Source organism: Podarcis vaucheri (genome assembly GCF_965113315.1).
Source record: "Podarcis vaucheri genome assembly, chromosome: 14".
NCBI classification, from domain to species: Eukaryota; Metazoa; Chordata; class Lepidosauria; order Squamata; family Lacertidae; genus Podarcis; species Podarcis vaucheri.
This window is the reverse complement of record NC_138752.1, coordinates 10457177-10463224: the sequence shown is the minus strand read 5'-3', so window position 1 is coordinate 10463224 and position 6048 is coordinate 10457177. Positions and strand designations below refer to the sequence as shown.

The window sequence follows — 6048 nt, the reverse complement described above, 5'->3', positions numbered from 1 at the left end:
TATTGTGCATTTTTATTCTGGCAGAGCCAGAGTGTGGTCCAGAGGCAGTAGTGTATGTCAATAATGGCAGTAGTGATAACATCAGGGATATAGTGTGAATGCCACTGAAACAAATTATATTCAAATTCTTTCATTGTGTATTCCCTTCCTGCACTTTCAGGATATACTTTGCTTATTTGCATACTGGGACTTATGTCAGTGTTCTAGTTCTTATGCTTTAACACAGACTTCAAATGGCAGACTTCAAATGGTTGTCCATTTGCCACTCCTGCTCTAGGGGTGGTATTCAGCTACTTTTTATTCACAGTAGACCAAGTGAAATAATGAGGATAAATGTTAGATCCTTTAATTTCAGTGGGTTTGTTTTGAGTAAATCTTAGCTGAATCCCACCCTTAAAGTTTAGCTAAAACATCAAATTTCATAATCCAGCAGTTTCAGTTGACTTAAGGGTATATTTGCATGTTCACCAATCTTTAAACCTACACATTAGCTGTGCTTGGCAGCTATTGATACGACACCTTATATTGTATACATATGATAACTATACGAAGGGCACAAATGCCACCAGTGTGTTACGGCCTTTGGTCTCTGTACTTGCATATAACATCTGCTGAGTGAGAATAATGCTTTAGCTGCTAATGTGGAGTGGGCTCTAATCCATGAAAGCTGTCATAATAAAGCTAATACGCAAAACACAATTACCGATAGGTCCCATTTGAACTGAGAGTTATTATTTATGCAGTGCCATCAGTATGCTTGGTGTTTCACAGAATCGTAGAATTGGAAGAGACCACTGCAATACAGGAATCTTTTTGCCCAACATGGGGCTTGAACCCACCACCCTGAAATTAAAGACACTCGTGTTCTAATAGCTGAACAACTGTACAAAAGAATATCTCTCTGCACTGAGGAATTTGCAGTCTAAAATGTGGCGCTTTGAGGCAAGCAGTAATGGGAATAAACAGAAAGAATGCTTATTTCAGTCAGAAGTATTTTGTATGGAAATAGGATTGTGTCCAAGATTTCATGAAGCAGATTGGCTTTGAAGGAAGAGGTGGTATCCTGAATATATTTTGGAAGGCAATTATTTTGGAGAGCAGTTTTAAACATACAAGGTAATAGGGAGGAAATCAGAAGAAATCCGTAAGGAACAATCAGAGAGCAGGCACCCATGAGGCAGTAGATGACAGTGAAGGTGGAGAAGCAAAGTGAGAGAAGAGATAGGGAAAGGCCAGGAGAGGGCTCAGAAGAGTCTCAACAAATGAAACTGACCTGTAGAAAATGTAACTTGAAAAAAGAGACGTTGCACATACTTTTGTAAACCAATAAATCTTTAAAATAGATAGTGTGATAGGAATTTTGAGGTGTTAGATATATGGTAATGTTCATAACCGCATGTACATAGATCAGCACAGGAAGACCGACCTGGAACCATTTTGATTCCTAAACTGACCAAATGTTTTCTCTGCAAGGTCAAAGTGGGAAACCTCCCCATTGTCTCTTATCTCACAAATCCTGGACACATTTAAGATATGAATAGGGTGTGAGCCTGTGACCTGTCCCAGGAACTAAGTATTTATCACTACAAAAGAATGACCAGGCTCCCCAGGCAATCCAATCAAGTAACCTGCCAGACAGGAGATAAACAACAACAGGAGAAAAACAATATTCAAATTTCTGTTTTAGACCGCCTTTTCTGTGATGTAGTTATGATGTATCTGGGGGGTGGTCTTAGGTTACACCCCTTCTGTGATGTATGTATGATGTTTCTGGGGGTGGTCTTGATCTACAGGGTGGCAATTTCAAAAGTCTTTATAAGGCCTTGCGCGCCATTTTTCTGGGTCCCTCCTCTCTCCTGCAGGTGAGGGGAGCACCCTGTTGCAACAGATCAATATAGATCAAGCTTACTAGCTGCTTTGCTTCTCAATATTCTCTGGTTGGCCTCTGTTATTCTCTCCTACCAATAGGGAACCTATGTAAGGACTCTATATGGGCTCTTGGATACCCCATAAGGGAAAAGGTCAATTTTTATTTACAACAATAGATAGAGAGATAGATAGATAGAAGGCTTAGGGTGGCTGTGATGCACCTGGAAGCAGGAGGGAGAGGAGAACCAGTGTAGGGATCTAAGCAGGGGTGTCATGATTGATTATGGCAGCAGAAAGCTGGATAGGCATGGGGGATAGAAGATAGAAAAGAACAGCTCACACAGAACAGCTCAAACCCAGATGCCAACTTTGCTGCCACATACACCCGGACAACACCATTACTGGCCCCAACAACATCACACATACCATCTCGGGACTATTCAATTGCTCATCGTCTAACATTGTGTATGCCATCAAATGCCAACAGTGTCCTTCAGCTCTCTATATTGGACAAACAGGCCAAACCTTACGCCAAAGAATAAACGGACATAAATCTGACATCAAGAATCACAAAACAGAGAAACCAGTAGGAGAACACTTCAATCTCCCAGGACATTCTATACAAGATCTCAAAGTAGCTGTTTTACTACAAAGGAATTTCAGAAATAGACTGGAAAGAGAAGCTGCTGAATTGCAACTCATTACCAAACTTAAAACCATGGAGAGACCTGGTTTGAACAAAGACATTGGATTCTTATCTCATTATACATGACTAAGCCATTTTTCACCTTCTCACCCCTTGCCTTTTCCTGTAAGACCTATTACAGTCGTTAAGAGTCGTTAACAGGCTCATCTCAGCTACCTGCCAATCTCCCATTCCCACCACCCTTCTGAGTAATAATAATACCTCCCCACCTTCTCACTATATATAGAAGGATCTGGCAACTTCTGTTTCAGTGTATCTGAAGAAGTGTGCATGCACACGAAAGCTCATACCAAAGAACTAACTTAGTTGGTCTTTAAGGTGCTACTGGAAGGAATTTTTTTTATTTTGACTATGGCAGACCAACACGGCTACCTACCTGTAGCTCACACTAGGTGAGAAATGAGCAGTGACCGCGGGGCCTTTGCCAAAGGGACAAAGAATGCATTTTTGAGAGCCAGTGTATTGAAATTGTTAGTGTATTTGACCATGACCTGGGAGACCAGGGTTTGAATCTCCACTCAGCCATGAACCTCACGGGGTGACCTTCCGCCAGTCACCACCCCAACCTACCTCACAGGCTCGTGAGGATGAACTGGGGAGGAAAATACACCACTTTGAGCTCCCTGGAAGAAAAGGTGGTAAATAAGTGTAATAAGTAATAAAATGATTTGATTATTGATATAAGCCTCCAAAATGCATTTTGTATAGTTAAAGTTTTTATCTCTATCTTCAATATGTTTTATTTTATTGCTACGGCCAGTGCCTTTCCCTCCCTAAAAAAATGTTAGGGGTACTCTCATTCTTCTACACATATTGAAATACTGCCACTGTTTAGGGGTATTCATCCCCCCCAGAAAAAAAGCTTTGGCTACAGCTAGTGACTGATGCAAATAAGGATTTTTCTGATCTTCAAGCAGAAAGAAGAGTCAGATAAATCCGCAGCTAAGTGGGACGGTCTCCCTCGGGACGTTGTGAATGAACTCTCCTTAAGGTTTTTAAGCACCCTCTGTCATGGGTGCTTTAACAGAGTTTCCTGCATTGCAGGGGGTTGGACTAGATGACCCTTGGGGTCCCTTCGAACTCTTCAAGTCTGTTCAAGAGGGCAGCTGGCATTGCCTTCAATGAGGAAGGGGAAGATTGGGAAGGAATGACGAAGGTGATGAAGCACACAGGCGGGGGAGCTTCAAGCAGTTGGTCCCTTACCTTTCCCACCCCGACCTGGCCACAGTGATCCATGTGACGGTCACCTCCAGGCTTGACTACTGTAATTCGTTCTACACAGGGCTGCCCTTGAAGCTGTCCCAGAAACTCCAGCGGGTGCAGAATGCTGCGAGGCTCCTCACGGAGTCTCTGCCATGGGAGCATATTCACCCAGTGCTTTTTCAGCTGCACTGGGTCCCGGTGGAGTACAGGGTCAGATTTAAGGTGCTGCTTTTGACCTTTAAAGCCCTTCACGGCCTAGGACCCTCGTACCTACGGGACCGCCTTTCCCGGTATGCCCCACGGAGAGCCTCAAGGTCCAAAAACAGCAACACCCTAGAGGTCCCGGGCCCTAAGGAAGTTAGATTAGCCTCAACCAGAGCCAGGGCCTTTTCAACACTAGCTCCGGCCTGGTGGAACGCTCTGCCCCATGAGACCAGGGCCCTGCAGGATCTGATTTCTTTCCATAGGGCCTGTAAGACAAAGTTGTTCTGCCTGGCCTTTGGCTTGGAGTCAATTTGATTCCCTCCCCCTCTTTCTTTTTTCTCCTCCTGCGATGAGGCTGCATTTTAATGTTTTAATGTGTTTTAATCTTGTTTTTAAGTTGTATTCATTCAACCTGTTTTTATTATTGCTTGTTAGCTGCCCTGAGCCTGGCCTTGGCTGGGGAGGGCGGGGTATAAATAGTAATAATTATTATTATTATTTATTTTAGGCTGCAACCCTACGTCTACTTTCCCAGGAGCAGGCCAGGGAACTGAACTGAATGGGGCTTGCACTAGAGTAGACATAGCAGTTCTGCTTCCAGCCAACCCTTTTGTTGGAAACATTAACTCGGCTACTTCTCTGGAACGAATGCGTCGCCTTCACCCCTCCGGTTCCTTTTAATCCACGTGTCTCCACATCCTCACAATCAGCGGCTGCTCCGCGAGGGCACAACGACTCCTCCCTCTCTGAGTCACGTGACCTCCCTCTCGCCACAAAATCCCCTCCAGCTTCCGCTTGGTAACCGAACGCGGTTGCTAAGGCGCGTCCGCCGAGCCCGCGACCCGGAAGCAGTTTTTGTGACGGCGCCTCGGGCCGGCTGGCTTCCCTCCGATAGGGCGCCGGCTGGGCGTAGGGCGTGAGCCCGCAGCAAGAGCTTCCGGGGTGTCCCGCTCTCCCCCCCCTCCTGAGAGTGCTTCAACGAAGGAGGGGGCAGTGGCTCGGGGTACGCGCCCCCTCCCGCGCCCCCCCTGCCCCCACCCCCCCACCCCGGGAGAAGCGGCCTTTCCTCAGGACGGTAGGAGGTCAGGGCGGGTACCGGCGGTATAGAGCGCTCGTTTGCGGCGTTGACTTTTCCCTCAGCGCAGAGGCGCCTCCGGCTGCTGCTTTCCCTCCGAGGAGGGTGGCGCGGGGGGCGTCTCTCTGTGCCACTAACGGCGGTCGGCGGGGCCTGCCGCTGCGAGGCAGGGCGAGAGGAAGAGGGGATTTGGGGAGGGGGGCGCTCCCTCGGCTCAGGCATGTTCTGACTTGCCCAGGCCTCGCCTCCCTGAGAACACTTGGCGCGCCTGGCGTGAAGCGCGTATGCTGTGGTTGCCCAAAGTGGAGGCTTCGTGTGCCCCGTTTTTTTTGGGGGGGTGGGATGCCTGGAGCAGAGTTTCGCCTTTCTCCCTCCATGCTGAAGAACGGAGCCTTTTCAGCCATGCAGGAGCTTTTGCGCAGGTGTTTCCAGGGTTCTTTGTGTGTGTGTTGCTTTTCCGCTGCAACCTGTTTTCAGAATAATAATGGTGATTGTAGATGCCCTCACTCGATGTACTCTAGCAAAATGCTGAGCCGCTGCTCACCACGAAGGACTGGCTCCTAAGGGGTATTTCATCAAAAAGTTCGCGCGCGTGTGTGTGTGTGAGAGAGAGCCTCCTAGTTTCGTAGCTTCCAGGTTTTGCCCTGCCTTTGGAGAAGACAATAGTGCTGCTGCTATGATGCTTCCTACCGTCAAAGGAGACCAAATTGTTATTAGGGGTTCAGGCCAATGGTCTGTCTAGTTCAGCCTTTTGGTCTTATTGGGGCGGTATTGGTAAATTAAGGAGCACTATACAAAATAATGCTGCCAAAGATTAGGAAATTGTATGTTTGGTGGTCAGTCTTTTTTAAAAGGATATTTCTGATACAGGGTTGTGACGCACAAATCCCGTGAAACACACTTCCACTGGCTAGCTGCACATGGTGTGGAAAACATGGTTTGCCTTTTTTTCTTTAAACCTGTTGGGGGGGGTCACACATAGTGTTTATGA

General features: G+C 46.8%; 1 protein-coding gene across 2 annotated transcripts in view; it reads left to right on the top strand.

The window, feature by feature from the left end:
• The first annotated feature begins 4863 nt into the window (after positions 1-4863).
• The window catches only part of CSNK1G1 (casein kinase 1 gamma 1), a 69197-nt gene continuing 68012 nt past the window's right edge, over positions 4864-6048 (top strand). Inside the window, exon 1 of one of the 2 annotated variants that reach the window (XM_082198650.1) lies at positions 4864-4985. The gene's annotated coding sequence lies outside the window, so the exon portion shown is untranslated. Of the gene's footprint in view, positions 5058-6048 lie in introns of both variants that reach the window. The other variant, XM_082198649.1, reaches the window with a different exon arrangement.